Raw genomic sequence first — 14,154 nt, 5'->3', positions numbered from 1 at the left:
GTCTCCAAAAACCCTATTAACAGGCTTCTCTTCATTATTCCTTTGATTTGCATAGTACTGTCTTAATGCAGGCTAAATGTAATTATTTCTCATTGCTGTTTTGCCTGTATTAGTAAAAGCTAATGCCACAGGGCCTTGTTCAAAAACTGCCTGTATAAATATTGTTAAAAATAAATGCATAACATTAATTCTCCATCGTTCATGTCACTGTTTATTTAATGCTCTAAAAAGCTAATTACCACTAATTTTATTCTACATCTTCTTCAGGTCTTACAGTCTCGGCACTATAAGATAAAAGAATTAATTGTTAATTAGCATACCTTTTTTTGAGAACACTTTTTTCTTTATCAAAGATTACAAGAGGAGGAAGAGAGGGGGAAGGGGAAGAAATGAAGCTCTCAGTATTTTGCCAGCTATGATGCCAAAATGGGCTTTTTCTTAAACAACACCACAAAACTTTTATCTGGCCCTGGGGAGGGAAAGTACAAGCTATGGTATGTGAAGCCAATAAAAAGCATCAGTATTATTATTAGTTTTCCTTGCACTGGATGTCTGAACACATTGTACCCGACTGTGTCTGCAGCCTGATGGATTTTTAAAATGGGAAATGATGTCGCTGGAACTTTAGACATCCACCACCAAAAGCCAGGGTGCCCTTCGCTGTGAAACAACCTGGGAGGCAGCATGAACGTTAACTCTGAGCATTAATTCTGAACATTAGCATGGCAATATTGCATTTGAAGGAGCATTGGTGGGGGATGTCAAGCACCGCAATGCCCATTCCTAGGCATCCTAATGCCCAGGGGAAGGCAGAGAGACCTCCAAGCCAGGCAACCAGGCATGAGATATTTCACATTACCACCTCAAAAAATCTAAATGCAATCAAAAGCATCATACAGGATTAGATTTACACCACTCACCTGAAGGCCTGTCCTTGTTGCCTCACCTCACTCCAACTCCCCCAGCCATAGCTGTGCCTCTTAGAGTCAGACGACACGGGTAGATCCATGTAGAAGACATTTAGGCAAGAAGGCAGAGGGAGAACAACTGCAGCGTATACCACTCCGCAGTGCCAATAGGACTCCTGCACCCTTTTTATTCTGGGGTGGAGAGGGTGTCATAAATTTCTCCAGAGCTTGGTTAGCACAGACTACACTACCCTTGGGGCTCGCCCCCACATATAGTGCCTTTCCTCCATGCTAAGGACAGATTCCTATATGGAGAGACCATAGGGCAAAAGAGAGTTTTCCACCTTTCTACCATTTTCTGGGGCCTCCCTAGTCCAGACCAGATGGGATTTCAAGGAAGGGATAAATTGGGGGTGGTGGGCTCCTGTGGGAAGGCAGTGTTGCTACTCCTGCCCTCGTTTCAGAATTCCACACACCGGCCTCCGTTTCTTTGCTTCAATGCAGTTGCTTGTCTCACTCATATGTGTTTCAGGCAGAGATGTTTACAGTGAGCTTGACCCTGACAACAGCAGCTTTGCAGGTCACAGGAAAGGGCATTTCACCACCTTTGTCTTGCAGAAGCCAGGACCCTGTCAAACATCACCATGCTGATATACTAAACATACTCCTCTCCCCCAGCTTAAGCCTCAGATCAGCCAAGAAGGGCAACACTGAGTTGGGTTTAGCCCTAAAGGTAGTTTCCTTGCCCTTGTGCCCAAGTTTTCAGCCATCCCCTGCCACAAATTCCCTATTACCTTCCCAGGGCAATGGGCCACCATGCCGTTAATCTCCACTGCAACAAGCACGCCTCGGAGCCTCACCGTTCGGTGTCGCGATGGGAGCGTGCTGTTTATGCCAGAGCAGACTTGCTGGCTTTGTGATGTATTTATAGTTGCGTTGCTTTTCTCTCCAGCTAATTGGAAATGTCAGGGAACTTTTAATTTGTAACAATGAAGTAAAACTCTTCCGCCTCCGTATTTACATAAATTAGGGGGAGTTTGCACACATACATTTCCTAGAAGAAAAGACAAAAAAGAAACAAATTCAGGATGAGTTTCCTACTTGAAATATTCATGAAGGCAGGCATAAAAATATAGTAACTGACTAGGCAGATCAAAAAAGAAAATTAAAGACGGAGCCATTGGGACAGTTTAAAAGCATGTTGTGGTCGGCTTCTTGCCCATCCCACTCATTGGTAGACTCTGCCTGCCCTCGCATTTTGTCACAGGCAGAAGGGGACAGTCCCTGGCACCGCATCCGATGCTGCCCAGTTAGTAAGGCAGCACATCAGAGCTGGGCTATGTCTGTCCAGTCACTCAGCCCCATAAAGTGGAGGGGCTGGGGAGGTCTGGGTGGTCGGAGCAGGAAATTAAATCCATCTGGCATGTCAGTCATCCTCAGAGCCCGCAGACCAGCCTCTGCTCCCTCGTTAGCCTGGGTCGGGACCCGCTGCATAGAAGTCAATGAGAGCTCTGCTGGCAATCATAGCGCTGTGCTGGGCTTTAACATGTCTCTGCTTCAGGCCATTTCTGAAGGGGATTTGTGGGTTGTTATATTTTTTTGCTAAAAAGATTAGGTTTTTTGACTGGCCGCTGCTTTGCAGAGGTTCATGCAGCCTTAACGAGATGCCTTTGTGAGGAACTACAAACCAAGTGCCTCGGCCCTGGACAAGGCTGAAGGAGACAGAGGATTCTGGGGTGGAAAATGAGCATTTATTCAGCAGCAGCAACCAGTCGATTCTGTTACTTCTCAGCAGGAAGGGACAACCTGAAAAATTCAGTGCTTACAGCTTGTCCCAGCTTCATCTAAGCATCTGTCCACATCCATGACCTATTACCTACTCCCAGTAAATATTTAAATCTCAGATAGCTTAGCATTTTTTGGCTATTTTTATTGTACCTGCAGTCAGAGCACAGCGAGGGTCAGTGATTCAGCTGCTAGCATAATTCATACACAGTATTCTCCAGCATTAGCCTATGAATCTACTATTAACCTGCATTATTCCATTAATTCAATATTTATATCTGGTGCTGTTAATGGAGTATTTGATTTAACAGTACATGAATATTGCATCCTGCAGCAGTAAGAAAAAAGGTGAAATTAGAATTTAAAACCAGAACAGGATAATTGCTAATCTAATATACTTGCAAAATTGTTAAACACAAATTCTGCTAGGCTTACCCCAACAGTGGGGCTGACATTTCAATCCAGTTAGCACAGATGGAGCATTTTGTAATTTGTACAAAGGGACATATTCCACGAAGGGTGCTGGAACCCTGATAAGTTCACATCTGTTAGACGTTTCATACGGTTTGCTGCGGCTACACAAAAATTCAAATCCAAGAGTAAAAATATGTCTTGGAGGAGCAATAACAGCTTGATTTAGTCTTGACGCTTTGTCATTTTCAGTCATGATGGCAATGGGACACAGCCTGTAGAAAAGGTCTGGGCCCCACATGAACAACCCATATGGAAGAACTGGGCTTGGAGAACTGTGAGCTGATTCCCTATTCATATGTTTTTGTGCCTTCAGAATTGCTCAGAAATTCTTGCTTGCAGACCTTGTAAATTCACAGACAGACTGAAATCAAGTAGTGATGGCAGCATAGGCTTTGAGATAAGTCTGATCTCTTGTTTAGCTCTATTTTGGGCCAAAAGATGGACATCTGACAGATGCTTGACTAGCATCTTCCAGATAATTTCACATTTTCATTTGAAACTGCCAAAGATGGAGAATCTTCCACTGTTTGTTTTAGTGGTTGATCATTCACACTGCTAATGTGTTATGGCATCTTTCTCATCCCTCTCGCTGTACTTTCAAAAAACTGGTTTTTGTTGTTCTTTCCTACAGAGCACTTTGAAAGAGTCTAAAATCAACTCACCTCTAGGTTTCTACACTTTAAAATCTGTTTAGATCTTAGCATTGGTCTGAAATGTTTGCAGAAAAAAAAACAGCTGGAAAAAAAAAAAGGAAAGTGAAAGCTGGCCAAAGTTGCCTGCCAGTGCTGCCATCCTGAAGCCCTCTATTTCATGGCTTGGATCCAAAACCTGCAGAGCAGCTCTGTGCTGCCATCTGGGCCACTGCACGCTTGCTGAGCCTATTCCACCTGGTAAAACTTCTTCTTGAAATTTCCCCTCCTGCACTAAAGACAAGGACTTTGCACAAAAGTTGAGAGCCTGTCCTGCACCTCTTACTCCATTCCTAATGCACAGCTCATGGGACGGTTTGAAGAGCTCTGTTTCCTTTAATTTGAAATATTTGCGGATTCCTGATCAGGGCTTTAAACAAACAAAGAAGGTGCTGTCTGCAGACATCCCTTTTGAGTTTTATCTTGATTCCACTGCATGCTGGGAGAGGGGATTTGAAGCTTTTACCAGGGCTTTGTGGTTACCCAGGCAGTAGAGATCGATAAAGCTTGTTGATACATACCTCATTATCCTGTCTCTGACTCAAGAAGCTCTTATTTACTCAGGTCATCAGAGAATAACTTTAAGTAGGTCAGTTTGGGGGAGGAGGGGGCACCTACCCACACTCCCTGTTTCATATTCAAAATTTGCACCAAATTTCCCATCTATCATGGGGTGGTGAGTGTTAACTACACGGGTGATGAGAAGCCAGGGAGGGTGAAGGCAGCATCAATCTTGCCCTTCTGGTACTCGCCAGAATATTCATGCAGTTTTTTCTTGTTCCCAGATCTGCTCAAGCATGTAATGATGAGAACTTTTTTGTGTGGAAGTTCAGACTTCTCATACAATGACAGCTTCCTGCTCTGACGTGATGTTTCCAGAACTGCACTCCTGCAGCCTGGGGAAAGAAAAGGACTGTCTTGCCCTTGCAGAGAGCATTTGCAAGTCGTCAGTATTTCTCCCAGTCTCCTTTCAGCATTTGAAGATGTTAGCAAGCTTTTATGGGGAGTGTAACAGACCAATGTTGAAAAGAGATGGCTGCTATCTTGTAAGAGCAGGCAGTGATGAAAGGAAATCAGGGTCAAGGATCAGAGACTTTGTATAGGGCAGACGGATCAGACATGCAGTGTTTCAAATTGATGAGATAGCTCTCACCTAGGTATTTATAATATCAAGGGCCTTGCTGGAAGAGCAGTACGAAGGGAGATTTTTTCAGATTCACTTGCTGCAGCGTGGTCAGCCGTGTCAATATGCCACAATTACTACCATGCATAGAGGACCAAACTCCTCCTCGCCTTCACTGCTAAGTCTGATCCAGGGAGAGATTTGGACAAAGTGCTGAATAATAGCTTTCTTACTGATGCAGCATGATTAAAACTGAGTCTGGGCTTTGGTACTGGACCTAGTCCAAAATAACTAACACCTTAGTAAATGTCTGTAAGGGCCTGCCAATTTGTTGCAATATAAAAGTGCTGCTCAGCTGGTCCAGCGCCTTCCACGACCATCACACAGCTCCCCAGCGATGGGCTGCTTGGACTTTACGGATGTTTGGACCTTACTGTCTGTGAGCAGTCCATCTGCTGATGTCAGTAATGCCTGGGCCTTTCAGCTGAGGTTTTCTAGCTAGGGCAGGGCGGATTTTCCTTGTACAGGGAGCATTAAACCTTCACTTTTTTCATCAGATTTTTTGACATAGCAACAGTTCCCCACAAAGACACATAATCTTTCTCTGTGCAGTTCTAAAAAAATATTGCATCTAAAAACTGCTGAATGAGGTTCTAGCTTGTCTCAGACTCAGGTAGGCATCATAACATATTTTTTTGTCTCAAAAGCTTCCTGATGATAACATCTCCAGTCTGTGTTCTACCCACAGGCCAGCCTGGGCCTGCAAGCAGTGGAAATACTGTAGCTCCAAGAAGCTGGGAGTTTCTTACTCCCCTTTGATCTCACTTAAGCATCAGCACCAAAGTAGAATTGAAAAAATAAAAGATAAAAGAGAAGGGCTGCTGAATATGAGGTGATCAGCTGCTTTAATGATGAAGGCCTGGGGTTCATGAATGGACTCAATTTGGTTCCAACTGCATTTAAGTAAAATATTGCCACACATTTTTGTTTGGAATCATTGAATTATTTAGGTTGAAAGGAACCACTGGAGATCTCTGGTCCAACCTTTGTCTTTGAGTAGGCCAAGCTGCAAGGTTAGATGCAACTTAATGGTTTTAATGAATCTCCCTTGACGTTTGCCATCATCTTTCTGTTTCCAGGAACACAGATAAAGGCAGCTGTTTCCAAGTAGTCTTCCCGTAGTGTCTACACAATGGGTGCAAGTTCAGGGAATACAAGAATTACATCAAATGACAATTAGATGTTTCCCCTTCTGAATCCAATCTGTCATATTTTTCCAGTTATTATAAAAGATACACCTCCAGGTATTATTTGGCAGCTATGTGCAATGGAATTGTTTCCATTAATGCCAGAAGAGGTAGGAACCCACCCCACAGGCTCTCATCTGAAAGTCATGATGATATACCTTGAGTTTTACTGTCAGACAGAAGTGGTTAATATAGCCTGGTGACCTCTACCAGCAGTTCTCTCCTGTAATTCCCTCTTCTTTTTTCTCCACTGCTTGTTTGTATGTCCTGAATCCCTGTTTGAGTGAAAGGTGTCAGTTATTGCAGGTAATCCCTGATTTAAGGCTCCATTCCTATGTTGGGAACAGGTTTGCCTCAGGATATGTGAGAAAGTGATTGGTTTAAATCACATGCAGTAAGGAAAGAGCATTTGTCTGACAGCAAATGTATCATCATCCTTTGGTGGGGCACCCTTCTTCCGGGGCTAAAGAATGAATCGTTGCCACACACATCCAAGCAACTGCTTTCATTTGGGGGTCCTCAGGGTCCTCCACTGCAGCCAGTCCTCCCTCCACTCCGACCGTATCTTCACCACTTCAACCTTGTCTATGCTGGGAATCAGGCAGGTTTTCCAAAACTGTTAGTCAGGTACCATTGTTGTTCCAAATGAAACCTCTTATTTTTGCTTTTTGGTCTGCTCTGGAGATCTGCAGTTGTGCTGATGCTGGCAAAGACTGATCGAAACTACGGCGCTTTTTTTCTTCAAATGAAAAAATACAGTAAGAACCTTGAGTTTTAGTTAGAATTCATTTTCACGTAAACATTCCCAGCTGGCTCCAGTAATTATCTTTAAGGGGTACATCTGTTTGATTACCTGTAGCTAAAGGGAAACCTGCACCAGTTCACATTAATGCCCTTTCTTGCTCTTCTTTTGTTCTGCTTTTATCACTCACTAGAAAATCACTAATGATGTCAAATTCAGGGTTAAGAGGATTTTTGTGATTTTTATTATTGTAGCATTCTTCTGATCCAGGAGACTGAGTTGAGATAACTTGAACCTGCATTCAGCTCTTCACCCCTTAGCACACATAAGCTTCATAATTCCACATAGGCACAATGTTCCTGTGGAAGACAAATCCTGGCCTTTAGCCATCTCCTGTCCCTGTACTAAGAAGAAATCTCTGAAAGAAATTAATGATTAAATTGTTACTTAAGGCATCAGCCAGGAAGAGAGGCAGAACCTGTAAGTTGCTCTCCCTGTGGTACAGCCAGCTATGAGCTGGCAGTCTGTGCTTGGCTGGTCACTGCAACCCTCCTTGAGGTCCATGGAGAGAAACGAGCACTTACACAGGTGATTTCTCCTTCCAGTCAGTCTGAAGATGGATCAGTCACTCTCTAGAAATGCCGCCTTCTTTCTGTCCACTATTGGCATAGCTTAAGTAATTTAAACAAAGTGCCTGACCTTTAAAAGTCTACAGCTAGATGCAGTGAATCCCAGCCTCACCTAGCAGAATGGTGAGAATAACTGAGTGTTTGGTTCTTTGGTCCAAGGAAGCCCTCACTCATCTTAAGCACATCCAAAATTTCTGTTTTGTTGCTTACCTTCTAGATGGAATGAGAAAAGCATTGAGAATCTGGTAGATCAGAGAGTACATTGGGTTTAAGCTGAAATAAATCAGTTCAGGTTGGAGGTTTCCATATCCCTTTAAACCTTTTGAAAAGTTAAATTTAGGTCAATATCAAAGTAAAACATCGTTTCAGCATGCTGAGGCAAAGTATTCATTTTGCCAGTGTAGAAACTGACTTTTAAAATTTTTATGTATTATTTTCTCTTTTTGTCTCTCTCTCCCTTTTGCTTGAAAACATTTGTCAAAGTTGGTTCAGATTCATACATAATTATTTTTAACCTGGCCAGAAAATGGAAAGAAAGACCAGAGCTGAAACTCACACTTGTTTCTCTGCCTACAGCCTGGCAACATGTTCAGAGTAAGGATTTTCAGATGCACACACTTCTGTGCTTTGAAACAAAAGTAGTATAGATAAAGGATGACTTAAAATGGTTTTTTGCCCATTTTCCCCTCTGCAGGGATTTCTAGCTCTAGACACAGCCTGAAGTGAAAGGTGATGATTGCATCAAGGCAGATGATTCCTACTTACCTGTTTATTTACTCACCTGTTTTAAAAAAGCAGTAGGTGATGATTTCCCCACTTGCACATCCCTCACCGCAGTGATAAATGCAACAGAGCATTGCCCATTTTCTATTAGAAATTAATTCTGATGTATGAATGTGCCAATGTTTATAATTAGCACAGTAATGTATAGGCCCTGCTCTTCATGGCTAATTTTTCATCTTTATTATTATTCACTTGTTGGTGACAGTGACTGTTTTCCACCTCATAAAGTGACAAGCCTCACATGTCAACACTGTTTAATTCATTAAAGGTGTTTCACATTAAAAAGAATCACAAAACCCAGATGCACTGTAAACAAGGTAAAAGGGAGCACAGTTTGAGTGGAGCAATCGTGTACAAAGAAGTCTTTCCTATATTGATATGGCCCCCAAACAAATCCACGGGAGCCCATGAAGACATGATAAATACACCTGTCAGGCCCAGGTACCAGGAACATCCTTCTCCTTTAAGCAACAGCATTTCAGAACAGCACTGTTGTCATTTTTGCATCAAAATGAATGGCTGGGTTTTCAGGGGGCTCAATGAAGATATGATGGCTACTATACAGAGACAGCTGACAAAACTCTACACAGGCAAACTCTGTCCAGATATGCAGTCGCATCAGGACAGAAGATTATGCAGAATTGTATTGATATCATCAGTATTTTATCTTACAAGGAAATTCTGAAAATACTGACATATCCCTTTTAAGGGATTTTATTTTAATAGAACATTTTCATTCTGCAGTTTGAAATTACTTTTCACTTTGTGGTTATATTTTTAATCTCAAAATTGTCCTTAAAATTAGAGTACATTTACTCACAAATCTTTGTTTTCAGTATCAAAAGTCCTGACTCAGATAGAACTTCACAAGAAAACAACTTGTTTCATTCAGGCTGGGCTAAAGTTTTAACTTTGATCTGGCACCATGAATAGAGAATTAGGCTTTGAGGGAAAGGACCCCTTAGCATCACAGTTTTGGTCCTATATCCCTCTTTCCCTAGAGGGAAAGCAAATTGTTAGCAGTCCCCATAGTTACAGGCTTGAAGACTAACCTTCAGATCCTTTCTAGAACCCAGCTTTCAGCTTTTTCATCACCCTGCTTCCCACAGAACATTGCACCCGTTGCTCCCGCTCTCCCCACCCAGGTACCATCCATCCTAGTCCCCACTTCATTCCCAATTGCAAGTCGGTCCCAGGGGCACTGTGCATGACAGGGTGTCCCTGAGCACTCCACTTTGCTTCTGCATATGGAGTGGATTAGAAACCACCAGTGACAATGTTGCTTAATGTCCCCAGTTCTGCTGTCACTGCACCTCTATCTGCCACAGACGAATCGGATATACTGCACGCAGCAGTCTCCCTTTTCTAGCATCAGGGCAGGCACCTTTAGTGCTCTCCTTTGCAGTGCCAAACAGCTACAACAGCATGAATCTCACTTAACTTATTGCTTTCCCAGGGCTGAATTCAAAATTCCCATGTCTTATTAAACGACAAGCTTTAAAGAGTAGTCCTCTCCCAGTCATCATCCCATCTTCTTGGATTCACTCTCCAGGCTGTGCAGTGAGGTAGGTTGTACCCATATTGTGGTAAATGCAGTAATATGCATTCTACATGACCCAGGGGGCTAGGCAATGATATTACACAGCACAGTAATATTTCATTCAATCAGATATAGGCACAAGAGAGGACCATGTATTAAAATGATGGGGAAAATTTTATTAGTTAGAAATTGGTTTCAAAAACAGAGCCCCCACTCAATTGCATTTCTTTCTCTCTTGGCCAAACCCTAAAACACTGAGATGACCCCTTGACTGGTGTAAATTTTGAAAGCTAATGTGGCCATGATGCTTTATGATGAAGTTCTGGCTTGTGTTAGTTGTAAGTCAGTGTAAGCCCTTTGAGTGCCAGGAAATTATTCCAGCTTATAATTGAGATCTGTATCTGGCCCCCAAAGAGTAACTGTAGTCTAAAGCATACAGCTAATGGTTTTATTAAGAACTTTTCAGTTCTGCTACTTTATGGGAACATTTTTTGCAATAGATAGGTAAGTATTTTATCACTAGGAGCAGAAGAGAAAAATATTCCCTAAACTTTTCTGGATACTAGAATATCTCGGTACAAGGATGCCTACTTGTAAGCAAGGCATTATCTCTGTGCTGAGGAGCAGCAGGATGAGGTGATGCATATATCCTAATTAGGAACCCTGGGGGGATTGCCATTACATGCAGATCTAGCCTAGGCTGGACCTGCATGTCTGCCCAAAGTACTGTCTCTCTTTTGACAAAATTGACATGCTTTCTCCTTACCCACAAGTATTTTTATCAATAATGTTGAAATCCTGTATGGATCATATGGATGTTTTGGGGGTCCACTTCTTTATTTAAAATTCTGTCTTCTTTTACTATCTTAATTTATTTGGGGTTCTGATTAAATGTAAAGTTTCTTCATCCCAGCTTGGGGTTTCATTTGCAGCATAGCAGACTGGCCCCATTCATCAATAGTTAGAATAGAATAGAATAGAGTAGACTATTTCAGTTGGAGGGGACCTACAACAATCTTCTACTCCAGCTGCCTGACCACTTCAGTGCTGACCAAGTTAAAGCAGGTTATCAAGGGCATTGTCCAAATAACTTTTAAACACTGACAGACTTGGGGCATCAACCACCTCTCTAGCAAGCCTGATCCAGGGTTTGACCACCCTCTTGGTAAAGAAATGCTTCCTAATGTCCAGCCTAAGCCTCCCCTGGTGCAGCTTTGAACCATTCCCATGTGTCCTGTCACTGGATACCAGGGAGAAGAAATCAGCACCTCCCTCTCCACATCCTCTCCTCCCCCAATGCTGTAGAGAGCAACGAGGTTGCCCCTCAGCCTCCTTTTCTCCAAATTAGACAAACCCAGGATCCTCACCTGCTCCTCAGAGGACATGCCTTCCAGCCCTTTCACCAGCTTTGTTGCCCTCCTCTAGATGCATTCAAGGACCTTCACAGCCTTCTTAAATGATGGGGCCCTGAACTGCAGACAGTGCTCAAGGTGAGGACACACCAAAGCTAAATGCAGCGGGGCAATCCCCTCTCTTGACTGGCTGGTCATGCTGTGTTTGATGCACCCCAGGATGGGGTTTGCCCTCTTGGCTGCCAGGGCATACTGCTGGCTCCTGTTGAGCCCACTGCCAACCAGCACACCCAGATCCCTTTCTGCAGAACTGCTCTCCAGCCACTCCTCTTCCAGTTTATGCTTGTGGCCAGCATTACTCCCTCCCAGGTGCAGAATACAGCATTTGCTTTTGTTCCATTTCATGCCATTGATGATTTCCCAATGCTTCAGTCTCTCTAGAACCCTCTGCAAGGCCTCTTGTCCCTTAAGACAGTCAACAGCCCATTTGGTATCATCAGCAAACACTGAACAGAACCAGCCCTAAGACTGAGCCCTGAGGAACACTGCTGGTGAGCGGCCCCAAGCCAGATGTAGCCCCATTCACTACAACTCTTGGACCCCTGCCATCAAGCCATTTCTTCACTGCACTGTGTACTTGCTCATCTCACAGTTGGACAACTTTTCCAGAAAGATGCTAGGAGGGACAGCATCAAAAGCGTTACTGAAATCCAGAAAAATTACATCCACCACCTTCACTTCATCCACCAGGTGAGTGACCTTATCATAGAAGGACATCAAACTAGTCAAACAGGACTTTCCCCTTGTGAACCCATCTTGACTGTGCCTGACAATTGCATTATTCTTTAAACACCTTTCAATAGCACCCAGAATGATCTTCTCCATCATTTGTCCAGGTACTTAGGTCAGACTAACAGCTCTGTAGTTTCCTGGGTCTTCCCTCATACCCTTCTTGTAGATGGGAATTACACTGGCTAGCTCCCAGTCAGCGGGGACCTCGCCAGACTCCCAAGACCTTTGGTACATGACCAAGAGTGGTCCTGCCATAACATCTGCTAGCTCCTTCAGTACTCTGGGATGAAGCCCATCAGGCCCCACAGACTTAAGAACATTCAGCTGATGCAACTGGCCCCTTAGAATTTCACTGTCCACAAATGGAAAGTCACTGTTCCCACAGTCATGGTCCTCCAACTCAGAGGACCAGGTTGATAGCTTGACAAAAGGTTGAGAGAACATCACTGAGTTTCCTGGTTTGGTTTCTAAAGGTTCTATAGCAAAGAAAAGCAGAGGAACCCAAATTCAGAAAGGGGCAGGGGTACAGAGCATCAGTTTATTTCAATTGCAAAATATATTTAGGTGGCATTTCACTTCTAGTTCATCCTACGGAGCAGCACGGAGAGCCTGCTGAAAGCTGGGAGCATCACCTGGGTACACAGACAGCCACGACAGAAGCAGCACTACTGAAATCACAGAGCGGGGTTTATTCCATAGAAGAGGGGTCGGGCATTTCTGCACAGCGGGAAGGTGCCCAAGGGAAAAACTTCAGGTCTGGGGCACTTTGATGCCCAATGCTGCAGCCTTCCCCATCCCTCCCTGGGCACCATCTCCCAGAGGCAATGGGACGCAGCACTGCCCTAGCAGGACACACCAAATGCAAATACAGTTGGATTCACCTCTTGGCTCAAAACAGCTCTCTCCATGAACAGAAAACAGGGCTTTCTAGCAATTTCTTCTGTCTTCCACTTCCTGTTGCCACAAGACGGGTGCCATGCTGTGATGTCACTGTGATGCAACACAAGTGTCACCGTGACGCTGGAGAACTTCCCAGGCAGCTTGCGCCAGGGCCCTTCATCCTGCTGACCGGCAGGACAGAGCCTGGCTGGTCGGGGAAAGGGTCACGGCTGGAAGTTGTGGCCAAGCTGTGAAAAAAAAAAACTAAAATGGAGCCACCTTCACCAGAGACATCCTGCGCTTCTGACCCAGAGGAGCCAGACTGGTGGGTGGCTTCAGCTTCTCCTGACCACCCAGGAGGTGGTACGGGAACATCCTGGGATGATGCCACAGGACTTCTCGGAGAAGAAAATGCCTTTCAAGCTTTGCCTGATGGATCCTGGACCTCCATCATGTGGGTTTTTTTCTCAGAGGAGAGCTCTGCCAACACCAACCAGTCTTCAGCCTGCTCCTTCCTCAAGAAGCTCTGGAAGATCGTCAGCAGCCATCACTTCCAGTCAATCTGGTGGGGTGATGATGGAAACTGCATCGTGATTGCAGAAAAACTCTTCAGAAGGGAAGTGCTGGGGAGGAGGGGACCCCTGAAGATCTTTAAAACCAAGTCCATGAGAGGCTTCATTTTCCAACTTAACCTCCATGGATTCTGCAAAATGGAAGGGGATTCTCTCATATCTGCCTCCATCGAGGAGCTGCGAGCAGTAGCAGCTGCAGGTTCTGCTCTAGGCAAGGTATGTCGGTTCCTCTGCACATGAAAGAACCCTCAGGACATTCTTGGGAAGAGGTTCACACTCAGATAAAATAAGCCTTTACATGGTAGGAGATGAGGATGGGAGCAAATGGCCTGACTGTGTCTCGCAGGTCATTTTGAGGAATTCTCAATGCAGGATTTCAGAGGAGCAGAAATACTGACAAAATAGATTTTGGTTATTTCTGCTTGCTTTGAATCTGTGAAATGGAAAGATCAGCCCATCTTTTGTGTTTGCACTGTATCTGGCTGCACCAAAAATTTAAATCTTCTTGTGGCACCTGCTGAATGCTGACAAGATACCCAGCAGCATCACATTATTCCCCACATGTCCATTCCACTCTGGGGTGCCTGAAAACTAGTGGTACTTGCATTTCTCCATCAGTTTTTAGGCTTTTGAAACCCC

This window comes from Buteo buteo, chromosome 16 (genome assembly GCF_964188355.1).
Source record: "Buteo buteo chromosome 16, bButBut1.hap1.1, whole genome shotgun sequence".
NCBI classification, from domain to species: domain Eukaryota; kingdom Metazoa; phylum Chordata; class Aves; order Accipitriformes; family Accipitridae; genus Buteo; species Buteo buteo.
The sequence above is the reverse complement of the archived record's forward strand: the minus strand, read 5'-3'. Positions refer to the sequence as shown.